The sequence below is a fragment of the Ovis aries genome, chromosome 23 (genome assembly GCF_016772045.2).
Source record: "Ovis aries strain OAR_USU_Benz2616 breed Rambouillet chromosome 23, ARS-UI_Ramb_v3.0, whole genome shotgun sequence".
In the NCBI taxonomy this organism is placed as follows: domain Eukaryota; kingdom Metazoa; phylum Chordata; class Mammalia; order Artiodactyla; family Bovidae; genus Ovis; species Ovis aries.
The window spans coordinates 29,510,542-29,529,787 of NC_056076.1; positions in this window are offsets into that span (position 1 = coordinate 29,510,542).

Sequence of the window (19,246 nt, forward strand, 5' to 3'; positions counted from 1 at the left end):
CCACATTGGGACTTGAGCATCTAAGTGGCATCATTCTCAGAAAAAGGAAATTGAGGGGAAACTGGGGGGAGAGTAAAGATGAATTCCATTGGGGGTGTTTTTGAGTCTCAGATCTAGCTATCAGGCATCCAGGCACACTCAGCATGTGGTATCACAGACCCAAATGTAACTTGATTTTTACAGTGTGTTTTGCAGTTATAGATTCAGAGGATTAATACTAGAACTCATACCTTGCCCGGGTAGCAGGAAATGAAGTTTATCTCTTTAAAAGGGCCCTCGTTCTCTCCCTTAATATGTCCAAGAATCGCTTTGCTCTTAATTGATAATGCCTAGGTTTAAGTATGGGGAACAAGGGGGGAAGTCACTTGTTAACTACACATGGCTCATTGAGATAAAACTGTAACTGAGATGGATGCCCTTAGCTGAAATCTGGAAACCCTGAAAGTAAGACCAACATGGAGATGCATTGCTTAGGCTTACTCCTGGACCAGGGCTTCCCCGGTGGCTCAGTGGTAAAGAATCTGTCTGCCCACACATGAGGTATGGGTTGGTTTGATCCTTGGATCAGGAAGCGCCCCTAGAGAAGGAAATGGCAACCCACTCCAGTATCTTGCCTGGAAAATCCCAAGGACAAAGAAGCCTGGCAGGCTATACTCCAGGGGTCACAAGAGTCAGGCACGACTGAAGTGATTAAACAACAACTACTCCTAGGCCATCAGCAGAGAGCTATTGATTCACTGATCAAAAGATAGGGTCTAAAAGTAAGTTTGAGGCTTTCCATTTGCTGCTATTCCCTTAGACGACGATTACTTTCTCACGTTGTGATTAGTCAAAAAACATGAAAAAAAAAAAATTGGCCCTAGTTTACCTTAGAAACGTATAGCTCTTTAACATATCCTCCCCTCCCTTTCTACAGAGAAGAGCTCTCTCTGATGAGTAGGCCATTGTCTACATTGAAGAAGGTCTTTCTCCAGTGGAGACATTCTGTTTATGGTGAGGACACGTGGCCTAGATTGAAAAAGCCTTGGGTGCTCGAGTGTAGATCTGAAGTGTTGTGACCACGTCACCTGCTCCCAAGTCCTCTCCTCTAGATGCCATCCAGATACTGGACTGACTCCCTGCCCCAGTGCCCTCCAGGGAGGATGCCTGGAGCATCCAGCAGATTCTCAGGCAAGAGTAGATCATGATGTATGAATTGGAGTCCTTGAGGTTGTGGCATGTTCCATCTGCTCCTGTAGTCATCTCCCTGGGGGTGCAGTCTGACCCCACTTCCTCCCTGCATAGAAATGCTGGGCTGGTATGAGTTCTGGGACCCAGATCATCACCCACATTATCTTCAGGACAGAGGCCAGTCCAGTGGTTACTTAATCTTCCATTCTGGTGGGGTGAATGTTTGTGTTTTCCCCAGATTTACATGTAGAAATCCTAGCCCTTGATCGATGATATTTGGAGGTGAGGCTGTTGGGAGGTAATTAAGGTTAGGCTAGGCCAGTGTTCTTGCCTGGAGAATCCCAGGGACGGTGGCGCCTGATGGGCTGCCGTCTATGGGGTTGCACAGAGTTGGACACGACTGAAGCGACTTAGCAGCAGCAGGCCATGAGGGTAGTGCCCTCATGATGAGACTAATTCTCTTTAAAAAAGAAAAAAAAGACACGGCACTCTTTCTGCTCTCTGCCATCTGAGGATACAGAAGGCCATCTGCCAACTAGAAAGCAGTACAGCAGACACTGGGTCTGTTGGCACCCCAATCTTTGACTTCCAGCCTCCAGAATGGTGAGATATAAAAATCTGTTGCTTAAGGTACTCAGACTATGATATTTGTTATAACAGCTGGCACTGACTGAGACACACCCCAGTGGCAATACACTTCCAGGAGAATGCACTTTCTTAACCCTGGTCCTTGACCTAGGCCACCCCAGCACACTCTCAGTTTTTAGTATTGCAGGAAACATGAGAAAGTCCTCAGCCTTCCACCCACTAGAAACCTCTGTGCTACTTGTGCAAATGGACAAACCCCTCCTTCGACTTCCACATATCGAAGTGGGCAGGAGTTTCTTAGACTTCACGAACACAGAAAAACCCTCCAAAGAGATGCTGTTATGCACATTGCCCAGGATAAACATTACTGCTTGCCTTTTATTTATATAACTAAGTGAGAAACTGGCCATCCTTGCTGCAGTGGGGAAGACAACTTGCTTCTCTTCCTCCCAGCCATATGAAAGGTTGATCTGTTTAAATTAAGACTGGACACTGACTTCTTCAGTCTTAGAGCAAGAAGCATACCAAACGTGGAGATCTTGAGTGAGAGCACTCAGGGCAAGATTGCAGGTGAGAAGCTAGGAGGAAGGGACTTATGGAGGGGAAAGCAGAGGAGGGGAGAGAGGGCAAGAGAAGGGAGGAGATGGGAGAGGTGTGGCCGGGAGATGAGGAAGAGTTGTGCCAAGAGCCAGTGGGGAGAGTGTCCAGGAAGGAGTGGTTTGACTGAGTGTCCAATACTCAGGAATTTAAGTGAAATAAAGGCTGGAAAATGTCTCCTTTTGCACCTCGACTCAGGAGGCAAGATGGAGCCTTGCAGCAGAGTTCACAGTAAGGCTTTGTGTGCAGTGGGCTAAAATAAAGGCAGATGTCAGAGGACAACATGAACAGGTCTCTCCTAAATATTTTGTGAGATGAACAAGGCAGGACAGGGGCCCTGAGATGGAGTAAGACAGGATCATAGCAAAAGACTAGATAGCGTGGCAGCGGTCTGGGAATTCCAGGCGACCAAAGTTATCCTTAAAAGTCTGGGGAAGGAGACCAGGCGTAAGTATGGGGTGTGCCTTCTTTCCTCCAGTCTGCCTCTGTCCATGGGATGGGGCAGCTACTCCAGCCCTTGTTTAACATGGTCAGGAGATGCAGAGAGAAGTGCCTGGGCATGAGGGGTCAATATTGTCCTTGAAAAGAAGGGACACAAGAGGAAGCAAAGGAAAGAAAGGAGATAGGTGATCCCCCAAACATGAAGAGGACAGGCAGACAGGACTGCTTGGAGAGGGCTAGAAGTAAATATTGAGTTATAATGCAAGAGATTTAATCAACACTTTGACACCTTAACTGGTTTGATGTTTTTTTAAAAGTTGAATTGACTAAACTTACTTAGACCCCTCATAAAACACACATTTAAACAACCATAATGATGCCGAAAAAAGAAAAATGAGCCCATCTCTATGGTTTTATTGTCTGCAGCTATTTAAGGCTTTATTGTTGTCAAAACAAGCAGTTAATTTAGTTAATTTAGCCAACCAGTCAGTTATATCAGGAGGAAAACAAGGCTTTCACAAGAGTCATGTTTCAAAATGCAAGCCCCAGGCCCCAGCTGTTAGGCTGGACTTGCCACTTTTCTATTTGTAGTATTGGCATGGAAAGCCAGGGCTCCCGAGGCCTGGAATGGCAATCAAAGAAAGGCTGTTAAAATGTGAACAGTAGTTGAGGATTAGAGCAAAAGAGATAGTCCTCCAATATCATCTGCTGATACAGTGACTGTTTCTAAAACCCTTTCTACTTCATTGTATGATTTCCCATAAAATCATAGGGAGAGACAAGAGGCTGGCATGAACATTATTTACATTTTAGAGAAGTGGAAACTAAAGCCTCAAGAAATTACATGTTTGGAGCAATTCCAGGCAACATATCATGAGCAGGACCATAAACAAAGCTTGTGTTTTTCAAAAATCCCATTTGTGGGCTTCATCTATTAGAGCATGTGATCTGCATGATTTTATGAAGCAATCTACCTCTAGCGGCAGGCCCCGGTGGGTGCCTGATGCTTATTTGTTGAAGATGATAATAATGATCATGATAATAGCCATCATCTGGGATGAACAAATGGTAAGGAGCCAAAGGGAGCCCGATGAGAGAAGTGTTTATGGAATTTTATCATCAGTCATAATGGGGCAAATGGAAAAGCGATGGGAACATCAAAGAAGCGACAAGATGAGGAGCAGGCCTCTCTTCATTTCAGTTTAGTTAAACTTTGTTTTTTATGACGCAGAAATAAATGGGAGCATGTTTTAAACTGAGTCCTTAACAAAAAAGCCGCATAAAGAAAGGAAGTGATGATAAGCTTCTCATAAACCAACTGATAAAATCCCAAGTGGGAAACACCTATCAAAACTGAATGTCTGGTATAACAATCAGCAGCTATGAAAACTCTTCTCCCTGAGGTCATAGGGAAATGAATTAATGAATTCACAAGCAATTCTTTCTCTAACAGTCATGTAAGAAAAATCAAGGCATTGCCAGAAGGCCCACAGCAAGCAATTCACTTGGCATCTGACTAATGGTGTAAATGGTGTGAACTCTGAGTTGATGTCATGTTGGCTTGAAGATGTCACTGATATGCTTTGCTACCATCATCAACAGAATGGTGCATGGCAGGGCAACTTCGGTGCTGGACTTTCTATTACACGTCATCTCTGTTTTCTACCACAGTCAACATTTTTTGTTTTTCTTTCCTGGCCCATTTTGGAATTAAAACCACTCAGGGTTGGAATTGACTTTCTATTTTAAGTGAAGTGAAAGTGAAGTTGCTCAGTCGTGTCTGACTCTTTGTGACCCCATGGACTGTTGTCTACCAGGCTCCTCTGTCCATGGGATTTTCCAGGCAAGAATACTGGAGTGGGTTGCCATTTCCTTCTCGAGGGTGGCATAATCTACTCCAAATACATCACATTGCTGGCTACAGTTTTCTGGTCAATTCTACTTTCCCATAACATGTTTCAATGATTGTACAATTTGGGGCAAGGGACAAAGGCACTGGGTCCAACTTTTCCAGTTTAAGAGTTAGGTTCTTTTCAAGTTGAAAATGATATGATTTCTTAACCATTTCATCTAACTAGTGAATCATTACATGGATTACTTTAGTATGAAATGTAAACAACAGTACCAGAAATCAAGGCAGATATGACCATAGGGACAGTGGTAGTGGTGATGGTGGGGTCTCAGTAAGGCAAGCAGAGGCAGGAAAAACATTGGGTTGCCCAACAATTTTGTTTGGGTTTTTCCATCACGTTTTATGGAAAAACTGGAGTGAACTTATTGGCCAACCCAATAGAATGAGGCACGAATGGTCCTCCCAGAGTGGCTCAGGACACCTGCATCCTCCCTAGTTGAGAGTGGGCACAAGAGGCAGACTCTTGCCCTGGGTTAATATTTCTGAAAGTATAGTTTTAAGTTACATCAAAGAGGGCTCTGTTATAATCTTGGGGACATGCTAGGTTACATAAAATCAAACAGAATACACACTTTGGAAGGGTTTTCAAAGTCCCTGATAGATGAACATGCATTCAAAACTCCATGAGGCATACTTCCCAGTATTCAGTGGTTCCTAAACTCATCTGAACATTTATTTTCTTCATGGAGATTCTCAAGGGTTCAATTTTGCGATGAACAGATTTTTGCAAACATTCTTTGTAGTAATACTTGGCAAATTCAAGATCACCCCAGAGTAAGGCCCAAAGGATCCCTTAATGTGAAATCCTGGCATTTATATTAGACCTGCACTTAACAAGCCCTGAATTTACAGTAGATAACTCTTGGGGCAAAACTAGCCTCCACAATTCATAAGTTGACCTTCAACTTGTTTTTGTTTGCATAGTTTTCTTACTTGCTTATCTCCTGAGCAAAGGTTAGCTCAATTTTGACTGAAAGGATGTTTTTAAAATGTGTAACCTATTGATGTATTTCCCCTTGAGGTGTTACTAATATATTTTCCTCTCTATTCGTATAGAATTTCAGAACAGATTTTATCATCAAATTTTTTATAGTAAAATTGACAAACTTTACAACTCAAGTTTTCTGAATGACAGCAAAAATATCCATTGATTTATCTGGCTAATTTTGATATTTTTAATCATATTAAAAAACCTAATCATACCCTATGTGATATGAATTATGATATAATTCATAATGTGAAATGTTTCAAATTTCCAATCTTTCCAAAACAGAATCAAATTTTGCAAATTGAGCAAAAGATTCTTTTTAAATTGTAAAATTTCTTGAATGAGACAAAACTCACTTTGGAGATATATAAAATCAAGTGAAAATCTGGAGATCACCACATGCTTGTCTATCTTCCATGTGAACAGGAAAAGGATTTCATAAAATGCATGATTGGGAAAGTCAAGGTTAAATAAAACAATTCCTACCAGAGGACAAACCTCTTATTACATAGTCTGTCTTCCCCACTATTATATAGGAAAGAGTCACATACAGTACATTAAAGACAAATTTAATGTTTTTCACCTACAAATAACTAAGGAGAAAATGTATGGATGGAAAAATGACAAAGTGGTTTCATCCAAGTCCAGTACATATGCGCTTGACAAATACCTCCTGTTGCTTTTTAAAATGGATTTGGTTGAAAAGGTCCCTTAGTATGGCTTTCCTGAGTGGATTTCCAATCATGTTGAAAGCCTTCAAACAGGCCCTGAGAAATGCTGGATGACTGAGATTCATTTAATTTTAGCTTATCAGAATATTGTTATGTGAGAACTGTTTGGTACCCAAACATTTCTCCACTCTGCTCAGATACAACTTTATTAACCTAAAACAAAACACTAGGGTAGAGGGCAAAGTACAGAAACAACTCATGTTTATTGATATCACAGTTTATCACATAGTGTCAATACCATAGAACCACCTATGCAAATTCTTAAAATCATAATAAAATAGAGTTGGGGAATGGGAAGTGAGGCATAGTTGGTTTATCATTTGAGAACAGAGTTTAAGAGACAATTAGTAAGTGAATGTTTTGTAATCATACTCACTTTCTAATTGTGTGTATGTTGGAAATTGCTAAGAGAATAGATTTTAACATTTCTCATCATAAGAAAAAGTAATGGTGTGGTAACGGATCCTAATTAGATGACTTGTAGGTATCATTTTGCAATATGTACATATATCAAATTATTATGTCATATACCTAAAAATAATATAATGTGATATTTCACTTAAAAGTTATAAAAAAGAAAGCAAATCTTTGATTTCTCTGTCACACCTTTCTCCCACCCCCAGTATAACAAGCACATCTCTTGAATTTGAAAGATGTTTCTTAATTCAGCAACCCCTACACTTTTTAGTCTCAGCAGACTTTGCATTCTTAAAAATTATCAGAACTCTAAAAAGGTATTGTTTTGTCAGTTATATAGTAATACATCAACATTTACAGTGTCAGAAATTAAAACTGAGAGTTTTTAGAATCCACAAATATACATTTCATTAGCCATCAGAGCAATGACATCACATATAGTTTCTGGAAAGCTGCTGGATACTTGTAAGAGAATGAACATAACATAGGCAAAATGTTTTCGTATTACTGAAATAGTTTTATCTTATGAACCACCAGAAAGAGACTCAGAGACCCCCTCCAAGGGGACTCTGGGGATTCTCCAGGCAAGAACACTGGAGTGGGGTGCCATTTCCTTCTCCAAGAATAACTATATTAATTCATTAATAAGTATTAACTAATACCTACCATGTGCTGGACACTGAGAGTTACTATATATGTATTTATATATGTATTAAAGCCCTGACTTCTTGATACTTTAAGAATGTAATATATAAGCTTCTAAATAAGCTTCTTAATAGCCCAGATCATGATTTAGTCATAGTATAGCCTCATAGTTCTGTGGACATACATTGTAAATGCTCAGTAAATAACTCATATAATAAACAGGTAAACAATTCCATGGTTTACCTGCACCATTCAATTTCTTTGTCTCTGAACCTGTGATTACCCATTTTATCTGAAACCATGCAATGTTTATACCATTTTAAACATGGATATATGACTTATTCTATTACATTCCAAAAATCAAATAGAGTGAGAAGAAAAGTAGAATAGGAGAAAGCAATCAAACACCACGACCAGAGACATAAAAGCAGTTGATTGTTATTCAGTTCTGTAGCATTATTCTCTGAGGGGTTTTGAATCCTAAAGATTCATGGTACAGACAGAATGGGAACCTGCTGAGACTCAGCCAGAGCTGAATCCAAGCTGTGGAACTGCTGGGAAAAGTTTTACTTCATTAAACCAATTTTGTTGTTTTTCAGTTGCTAAGTCATGTCCTACTCTTTGTGATCCTATGGACTATAGCCCGCCAGGCTCCTCTGTCCTCCACTGTCTTCCAGAGATTGCTCAAATTCATGTCCATTGAGTTGGTGATGCTATCTAACCATCTCATCCTCTGTCGTCCCCTTCTCCTCCTGCCTTCAATCTTTCCCAGCATTGGGGTCTTTTCCAATGAGTCAGATCTTCACATAAGGCAGCAAAAGTATTAGAGTTTCAGCTTCAGCGTGACCTGCCAATGAATATGCAGGGTTAATTTTCTTTGGGATTGACTGAGCCAATTTATTCCTCTTAAAAAGAAGGGAAGAGTTATTATGAAAATCAAATTTGGATGATAGATATGAATAAAGTTTAGAACCTTTAAAAGATGGAATAAATATAGTTGACCCTTGAACAATCTGAGTTTGAACTGCATGGGTCCACTTCCAATAGTAAATGCTACAATATTACATGTTTGACAGATGGTTCACAACTGACTGAATCCAGGGATGCAGAACCAAGGATCAGACAGAAGCAAGCAGGAAGCCCGGATAACGGAGGAGCCATGGATACAGAGGGCTAACTATAAGTTATAAAGTTGAAAGACTGACACTATTACATTTCAAGACTTAAAGTTATTACAATTAAAACAGGGTAACATTGGTTCAGAGATAAATAGATCAGTAGAATATAATAAAGTTCAGAAATAGACTCATATATGGTACATGCAGGCAACTGTGATATAGTTGGGTAAAGATTTTTTTTTTAATGAATAGTTCTGGAACAACATGATAATATGTTAGAAAATATCAAATTATGTCTCATACTGTATAGAGGTCAGCTCTATCTACAAAAATACCAAAGTTGTGAAAACAAAGTCACAACCTCATTCATCATCAAGGAAGTGCAAATTAAAATCCTTAAGGCAACACTGATACTGGGGAGATACTGACCTTGTCCTGCTATGTTAGGCTACTGGGGGAAATATAAATTTGTACTACCACCACGGAACACTAGTAGTATTGACTAACGTACCTTGTTATCTTTATTATATTATTCTGTAGTAAGCTTTTAAAATAATCATCAAGTGTTGCCACATTCTTAAATTTTTTCCTCGATGTTTTATGGGTTTTACTGTGCTTTGAATGGAATCCCCTCTCCCCCTTTTTTTCACTTCTGATTGCATTGTCTGGTTGGTTATTACCGCGTTACAGGAAAGTTTGATTTTCTGTGTTGATCCTTTCTGTGGCCGTGTGTGTTTATATTTAAGTAGACATTCTTAGAATCTAAATTAGTTTCATTTTTATCTCATCCTTTCAGTTTTCTACATTATATTTATGTTTTTTTGGATTACTGCTTTGGTAAGGATCTTTGCTAACATATTAGTGAAAATAGAAGCCAAAATATCCGATGCCTGACAGTTGAGATAATGTTTCCAATACTGTATTATTAAAAATCATGGTTTTATAACTTTTTGGTGACTACTGTTTTTCAGGTTAAGAAAGTTTTCTTCTATTGCTAATTTTCTAAGAGATTTTATTTAGAATGAGTGATGAATTTTATAAAATTCATTTCTATATGTCTTTTTTATTTTATATATTATGTATAATTTATTATATTATATATTCCTTATATTCTTAATGAAAAAATTTTCATTCCTATATCATTCTTTAAATATGTTCCTGTATTCAACTTAGAAATAATGTGTGTATGTATTTGTCATCTATGTTTATATACTCTTTTTGTACTTCTTTCTTGTTTCAAAATAGAGATAATCCTAGGTCTTAGAATGAGCTAAAACTTGCCCTCTTTTTCTGTTAGCTATATTGAAAGCTATCTTTTCCTGAAAGATTTTGAAGTTCTCAGCCTAATCATTTGGACCCAGTCTTTCTTAGAAGTATGTCTTGTCAGCCCTTGACTCTGATTCTTACAAGATTTCTTAAAGGTTTGTGAAATTTTCTTGAGTCAGTTTTGGTAATGTATATTTTCTTAGAAGAAAACAGTGACTTTTTCCAGGTTTTAAAGTTTATTGATAAAAATATATTTTATACACTTTTACAATTTTAATCCTCTTTAGTACAGTTAAAGACTATAATTTGTAAGATCATTGGCATATTTTATCATATCTCTTTTGATCAGAGTTATCAAGGTTTATCTACTTTTAAACAATTGTATTGTCTTTTCAAAGATCCAGACTATGGTTTTTAATGATGAAGTGCATGATTCTTTGTTTACTATTCTACAACACACACATGCATGAATATATTTAATTCTGTGCACATTCTGAAATGATATGTGGTCGTTTCCACTTGGAACAGTTCCAATGAACTCTTTTACCAGTGAGAGACCTTCTATTATTTTGCTAAATTTACCTTAAAATAGACTGTATGTTTAAAAGTGTGTAAAAGCCCAAATGCAACTATGGCTTAAAATGTTGTATCTCCAGCTAGACCTCATCCTATGCTACCAGGTCAGGATTTTCATTAAAGACAGATCTCTGCTATTTACTTCTTTTCTCCACCCTTCAATAATTAAACAAAATTACCCAAATCCAATATTCTGTTGTCCACTGAGACTATCCTATCTTGGTTAGAATTACAATTATTTTGCTCCTATATATTGTTTGACATTCCAAGTATCAAAGACCTCAGAAAATTCGGGACAACAAATAATTCCTCTACATCCACGACTATAATGCAAGCATTTCATGTGCTCTTTGACTTTTTGACCCAGTTCATCCAATTTGAATGGCTTTCAAGAAAGAAAGTCTAACACAAAAAATATTTAACTTGAGAAACAATTCTCTCAACGTGTTTGCTCATTCAATTCTCACTTAATGTGAGAAACATGAAGGCTGAAATACTTTTTGGAAAACAATATTTCAAAAGATTCACTCAGACAGAAAGTTAAAGTAGGCTATACATTTCCCTCCCCTGGTGGCTTGAAGTGCCACCATCCACTGACTAACAAAAAATGGAAAAACATCTTTTGTGACTAGTTGACATTTTACTTTCTTTGGAAATAAAGGAGGAGATGTGCCTGTAACTGCCAACAGCACTGCTCAAATTGAGAGTTAGGCAGCCATCTACTTCAGCTGGAAACAATGTCACCACTTCCCTGATAGTTTAAAGTCTCAAAGCAAACATTGGTTTAAAGCCTATAGTATCCTGTTGCTCACTTCCTGATTTACAACTTTCAGGGACAGAGAGATTGTCCTGTAGCAAAGACAGATGGTTAAAAAAGTGAAAGCCACACTATGTTGATCACTTTGCACACAGAGGGCATGTATAAAATTACTCTGAATGCCAACGTTTACTTGTACGCTTAGGTATTTTGCCTTTCCCATCTCCATCTCTGTGTTTGCTTTATACCCAGTCCTACCTTGCATCAATTTTTGCAGAAATAGATTAAGCAGGTTGGGCTGCCCCTTTCCACCTGCTTGAAACACACATTAGCCCTATGCTGCCAAAATAAACTACCTTTTCCTCTTCTGTTCTCTTTGGATCTCTGTGATTGCGGAAGTTGAGCTCATTTGAGCGACATACGAATGAGAAAAGCCACCCCCTGCTCTGCTTTGCAAACTGCCATTCATTTCAGGAAAATAACTCTGCCTGTTGGCTGGAAATCCAGCTGCTTGTCATGTTAGAGCATGTGGCGTCTGCTGCTGAGTCCAGCTGTACAGCCAAGATCAGTGCCCTAAGGACTGAGCACAGAAATGCTGTGATCCCTGGCGGTGACAGGGTCTCTGCTAACAAGCCTCTAGACATTCAAGATGAAATGTCATCACCCCAGCTCAGCTATCACAGAAGGATGAAACAAAGCATCTAAAGACCTTTAATAGCATCAGAGTCTGGGAAATAAGTGAAGCATCCTGTGTAGTTCCCCATTCCATAGAGTTGATGTCAATTCTGTGAGCAATTGTGACCCCTCTCTATCACCTTCATCCCTAATACTCAGAAATGAAAAGATCACATGGAACAACAACTTTCCCCATGATTGAACTTAGAGCATTTTCAGATCTGCCTGCTAGTTGTCATTCATTACTCAATAAATCATTTTAAACACCTATTGTGTAAAAGTCCCTCTGCTAGAAGTTGAAGTTGATAAAGAAATGAATAGTCAAATTCTCTGTCTTCATGGAGTCACAGGTAAGAATCAGTCAATATTTATTTCAGGTCCCCAGTCCCACTGCACTGGCCCTACTCCAATGGACTGGTATCCTAATAAGAGAGAAAATTGCATCCAGGCACAAAGGGAAAAAAGCCTTGCGATGATGGAGGCAGAGATTGGAGGGAGGTATCTACAAACCCAAGAATGTCAGGGATTCCCAGCAATCTCAAGAGCCTGGGAAAGAGGCACAGAACAGATGCTTGCTCAGCCTCTAGAAGGAACAAATCTAGCTGACACCTTGATTTCAGACTTCAGACACCCAGAACTGTGAGACAAAAACATTCCTGTTGTTTTAAGCCACCTGGTTTGTGGTAACTTTTGCCTACAGTCCTGAGGTATTAATAACCTGATCTATAATTCCTGGACCAGGCTATGAAAGAGAAGCTTTCAGACTGAGGAGAGTGCAAAGAAGCTGGGGGAGACAGAAAGCAACAAGTAGTGAATGCACGGCCTTCAACGTTGATTGATCCCTCTAAAAGTCTATGAAACTAGTTTCACTCTTGTAACAAATAATAAGAGCCAAGTTCTCTTTCCTAGACTACTTCTACAAGTAGTGCCACCTGGAGAGGGTTTCTATTAGCCAAGCACTGAAGAGGCATCTGTCAGTTGGACCACTTTCCTTTCGGTCAGTTCTTTCATTAGAGCAAGCATCGTTCAAGCCTCAGCTCCTTTCTGGCTATGGAAAGTGGAAAATCACATGTGCTAGCAGTTGTCTAGAAAATAACATTATCATGGCTGTGGATATGGCTAAGTTTTACTGAGTTCAGTAATTTTTTTTTTTGACACTATATGGTGTGTGATCATAAGCAATGAGTGAGTTTTCAAAACATGCCAGGACTAACACATCCAAAGATTGCTATCCATTAAGACAGTCACCAATGTCTTTATAACTCTGAATATTGCTAGAACTCCTCTTGTGCAATTGTCTTCAAATCTGGTTAATGAACCACATGAGAAGCCAGCCTCATAAATTTATAGTCCCACATAATTTTGACCATTAAGGATGTCACCGTGCTTGATGGATCTTACCCACCTCATCCATCAGAATTGACTCTGAATAACTTTTGACCATATCTCCAAATAAAATCCACCATCCATGGAGTAATACTTGCTTCCAGTGAGCACATTCAAAAGAAAAATAGCTTCTAAAATTCCTTTCAAAGGAGGGTTTAGCACAGTGCCTTACAGATGGTTGACACCCAATTAAGATTTTGTGGACTTGCTTTGAATGCACTGTGGGTTCTGAAGACACTGCCAAAGGAGAAATAAGGAAGTATTACAAGAACATAGCTTTCTAATATGATTTGTAGGAAGGAAATGATAGTCAACTATATGTTTAAATTGTAATCCACATTAAAAATAAAGTAATATAGGGACTTCGCTAGAGGTCCAGGGGTTGAGACTCATGCTTTCAATGCAGGGGGCACATGTTTGATCCCTGGTCAGAGAACTAAGATCCCACAGGATACATGGTGTGACAAACAAAAACAAAAACACAACATTGTAAATCAGCTATATTTCAATAAAAATTTAGCTAAAAATAACATAATGTAACTTTGTTGCTATACTAATACAATACCTATCTTCCTGTTAGGAGATCCAATTTTATGGATTTTGCAAATTATAAACAGAGCGCATGTGCAAACTATGCTTATGAGTGTTTACTTTTTGTTTTCTTAGATTAATAATAGCATAGTGAAACATTTTACCAAAAATTTATTATTTTGTTTCATTTTGTCAATGCCATCTATTCATTTCCTTGTCAAACTACAACTGTGAATCTAAAGGTTACATTTGTAAAAGCAGCAGGAAAGCAGTAAAATAAACTGATACAAAGGCTGAAAACCACTAGCACTGGGGTAACTAATGAATGGACTTCCTGAGGCTCAAGGCAGTGGCACCCCACTCCAGTACTCTTGCCTGGAAAATCCCATGGACAGAGAAGCCTGGTGGGCTGCCATCTATGGGGTCGCACAGAGTTGGACACGACTGAGCGACTTCACTTTCACTTTTCACTTTCATGCATTGGAGAAGGAAATGGCAACCCACTCCAGTGTTCTTGCCTGGAGAATCCCAGCGACGGGGGAGCCTGGTGGGCTGCTGCCTATGGGGTCGCACAGAGTCGGACAGGACTGAAGCGACTTAGCAGCAGCAGCAGCAGAGGCTCAGTGGTTAAAACTCCCATCTGTCAGTGCAGGAGACGTAGATTCAACCCCTGAGTTGGGAAGATCACCTGAAGAAGGAAATGGCAGCCCACTCCAGTATTCTCATCCAGTATTCTCATGGACAGAGGAAACTAGAGCGTATAGCCCATGCGGTCAGAAAAGCGTCTGACACAACTTAGCAAATAAATAACGACAACTAGTGTACAGGTAGCATGGATTGTTTTCACTCCAAGAACACTGTTGGAGAAGATTCAGAGAGGGAAAAATGCATTATAACTAAACACCTAGATGACAAGTGTGACTGGATTGTCAACAAAAGAGAAAGGGACTGAAGCTGTTTAAACAAAGGAAGCCTTTTGGTGATTCCATGTGTAGTCTTGTTTTCCTTTGGTAACCTTACCACTTTACCTGGCTCTTTGGCCAGTCACTCTAACAGGTGTAAAATGACAGGTCAAAGCAAAGCCACTAATTTTTCTTTTTAAGTGAACGTGAAATACTAGGCTTTAAAAGTGACTCAGGTTGTAGGAATGTAAAATGGTGTAGCACCTTGAAAAATAGTTTGGTGATTTCTCAAAAGGTTTAATGTGGATTTACCACATGTCACAGTAATTTGACTCCTAGATGTATATCCCAGAGAAACGAAGATATATATCCACACAAATGTTCATTGCAGCATTATTCATAATAACAAACAAGTAGAAGCAACCTAGGTGCCGATCAACTGTGAATATATAAACAAAAAGTGAAGTATCCATACAATGGAATGTTATTTGGTAATAAAGAATGGAGGGGCAATATATGCCACAATATAAATAAAACTTTAAAACATTATGCTACATGAAAGAAGTTATTCACAAAGGATCACAAATTATATTATTAAATTTATAGGAAATTTCCAAAGTAGGCAAATCTATAAGGGACAAAAACAGATTAGTGATTGCCAGAGGCTGGGGAGGAGGGGGCAGATTGGGGAATGACTGCTAAAGGGTCCCCAGTTTCTTTTGGGGGTGATGAAAATATTCTAAAATTGACCCAGTGAAATCACTAAAATCATTGGGTTATATACTTTAATTTTTAAAAGACTTTTTGATGTGAACCAATTTTAAGGTCTTCATTGAATCTGTAACAATATTGTTTCTGTTTTATGTTTTGGCTCTTTTGGCCAGAAGCAATGTGGGATCTTTCTTAGCTCCCTAATCAGGGATCAAACCTGCACCCTCTGCATAGAAAGACCTAGTCTTAACCACTGGACCACAAGGGAAGTCTCAGAATTTTACACTTTAAATATGTGGAATGTATGGGTGTTTATCTAAAGCTGTGAAAAAAAAAAAAAATGACTCAAATCTTTTTTGAAAGCCTCAAGCTCTGTGTTAAAAGGATTTTCTCCCTAGGCACTGGTACCTCTCCTGGGTAAGAGACAAGGAATGAAATTAAACTTTTAGGATCTGGAAAAGTCCAGTTTCTGCTGCTTCCCCAGAAATAAGAAAGATTGACTCAAATTTGGGGTAGAGTTATTTTAGCCATTTTATCATGTTTAAAAAAAATTTTTTTTCAGAGCATCTCATTATTACCGTAAGTCAATAGATAGGTGTTTAAACATTTGATATCTTGAAAACAGAAGTAGTTCTTAGGAGATTATCCTAGGTTCTGACGTTTCTGAGTTTCCCCAATGTCTCAGAAATTTCTGGAATCACATTAAGGATTCCAGGGACATTTGGTCTTATTTGCTGCTGCTGCTGCTGCTGCTGCTGCTGCTAAGTCGCTTCAGTGGTGTCCGACTCTGTGCGACCCCATAGACGGCAGCCCACCAGGCTCCACTGTCCCTGGGATTCTCCAGGCAAGAACACTGGAGTGAGTTGCCATTTCCTTCTCCAATGCATGAAAGTGAAAAGTGAAAGTAAAGTCGCTCAGTCGTGTCCGACTCTTCACAACCCCATGGACTGCGGCCTACCCAGCTCCTCCCGCCATGAGAGTTTCCAGCCAAGAGTACTGGAGTGGGGTGCCATCCTTAAATTGTGATCCAGCTATAGTTTCTTTAGTAAGTCAACTCTTACTGATATCACTGCTGTTATTATTTAAACTCTCAGTTATTGGGTAGTTTTTCCTACCAATTATTTATCTAATTTTATGTGTACTCTCTTATTCGATCCTTACAACAATGCAATACTGCATAATACCAAGGGGAACATCTCAAGTGGGTGCAATGTTTGAAGCAACAGTTCTCAATTTCATTATCTTCAGTGGCTTGGAAGAGGGTTCAGAGCCTCAGCCAAGGTGACATAAACCAGGACACCTTGGGGCAGAAGGTGAGCTTTGACCCATCTGACTCAGAACTTTATTAGGTGAGGCTCCAGGTTGAGAGTTTGTGAAGGCAGTTGGTTAGTACATTGAAGGAGGGGGTCATGACGGTACGACACAGGGGCTAAGCCTAGGGTTCTGTTCAGACATCCTCTTTGGAATACGGGTTCAATCACTTAAAACTATAGACTGTGATCAATTACTCAAGTTCTTCTGCCTCCTTTACTCTTGGCTGTACTAATAGAATGATAATTTTATATTTTGAGGTGTTACATGAAATAATCCTTGTAAAGAGGTTGATACAGTGTTGGTATACTATAAAGCTACTAACAAGTGTCAGTTTTTAAGGTGTTAATGAGTGTATGACTTTATAGGGCAATTTTGCTACTCTGTCCATGCATTTAAAAAAAAAAAAAACAAAACATTTTGGTCATGCCCTATGGCATGTGGGATCTTAGTTCCCCAACCAGAGACTGAACCCCCTGCATTGGAAGTGCAAAGTCTTAACCACTGGACCACTAGGGAAGTCCCAGGTCCACACTTTTGAAGCTGTCAAATGACAGACTATACAATTATTCTTGCTGTCTTAGTGACAGAGTTGGAGCTCCACATCATGGATGGATTTGTGAAGAATCAGTCGCTGATATTTTGCATACAGGGATGAGCTACAAAAGCATCAGTTCAGTGATCTCGAGTATATGTATGTATAATTTTCCTAAGCACTTTCACTTTTCACCTTCATGTGTTGGAGAAGGAAATGGCAACCCACTCCAGTGTTCTTGCCTGGAGAATCCCAGGGACGGGGGAGCCTGGTGGGCTGCCATCTGTGGGGTCGTGCAGAGTCAGACACATCTGAAGCGACTTAGCAGCAGCAGCACTATGTGCTTTTACAGAACTGGGTGACTAAGGCTTATTTTGCCACTGTTCTGTTGTGAACAGGCATGGAATGTTTAGTTATTTCAATGCACCTCTTCAAAACACCTTTATTTGAGAATCTACACTTGAGAAACATTTATATTTGAGAAACAACCTGCCAATATGTGTTTTTTCAGGAATAAAAAAGCAATGAAGATACTCTGTATACACTAATATGGAAGTTCTTCAAAACATATTAGCAAAAAAAAAAGCAAGCCGTGAAGCATTGTGATTTGTACGATAAAATTGGTGTAAAGGGGGTGGGGAGAATGTGAATGTATAGCTGTATCTTCAGCTGGAATGGGAGGACTCTTCACTCTAGGCCATTTTGCACATGTGGATTTATTCTTGTGAATGTGTTACTTATTCAGAAAGTTAAACATACACTTTCAAAAGTAAATCTCCCCAGCAGCTTTTTGTTAGAGGAAGTTGAGGAATCATATTCACATCACTTTTTAATAAATAGTAATTGTTGAAGGACAGAGGGGAAAAAGGGCACAGAGAATTCTTATTTGTCACTTAGAGAATGCAAATGAAGAGTCAGTTGTTTTCAATCACCTTATTTATAATTATGAACCTGAGGACAAGAAAATAATGTCACTGAACACAAGGAGAAACCCCAGTTGGTGGCAGTGAGCTAAGGAGAGGAACATAACTAAGCAGCCCTGAGTTTGTTACCCAGGAGAAAACCCTGATCTTGAGGCTAGGTGTGCAAAGTCACATTCAAGGAGTGTCAAGATCAATTATATTTTGCACTTACCGCTTTGAGCCATAGAATTGTTTTTTTCAAAATTTACAAAAAGCTAAGGGTTAAAAGAAAATTTGTTTAGCACATTATGTATGTTATATAATATGGGTATAGTTAAATAAATGCATAATAAACGTGCTTATCTTATAAAACTTTTAATTCATACAAATATGTAAGCAAATCAGCTATGCTGGCTTTGAAAAAAATCAAAGTTTATTTGAAAATGGAAAAAAAATTTAGAGCCAGGAAGACTAGAACAATCACCACATGCCTGATAGAACAACGAATCATTTTTCTATTGTTATATAGTGATTCTTTTTTATAAAATGTGTGATTATTTTATAAAAGTGATTTAGAATGATTCCATTACTTAGATTTCTCTGAAGGAGAAATAATCTGTAAACTCTAAGAGCCTTGGGGTCAAGATGGTATCTTATCTTGTACTCCATTATCAGGTGCTAAAGAAGAGTTGTTTGTTTGTTTTTTTGAGCTCACAGATCATCCAACTAGAGCTCTATTTGAATTTAGGATGACAAACTCAACTATGCCTGTTTGTTTTTCAAATGATTTAGGGCTAACAGACCACTGCCTGCTTGAATAGTAGGAGTGTAGCAGTTAGTAAGTTGGGGTAATTTACAGCCTCATGAGGACTTCCTAGATGACTCAGTGGTAAAGAATCCATCTGCAATGCAGGAGACGTGAATTCATTCCCTGGATTGGGACAATCCCCTGGAGTCGGAGATGGCAACCCGCTCCAGTATTCTTGCAGGGGTAATCCCATGGACAGAGGAGCCTTGCGGGCTATAGTCCATGAGGTTGCGAAGAATCAGACACCACTGAGCGACTGCATGCATGCATGCGTGCACA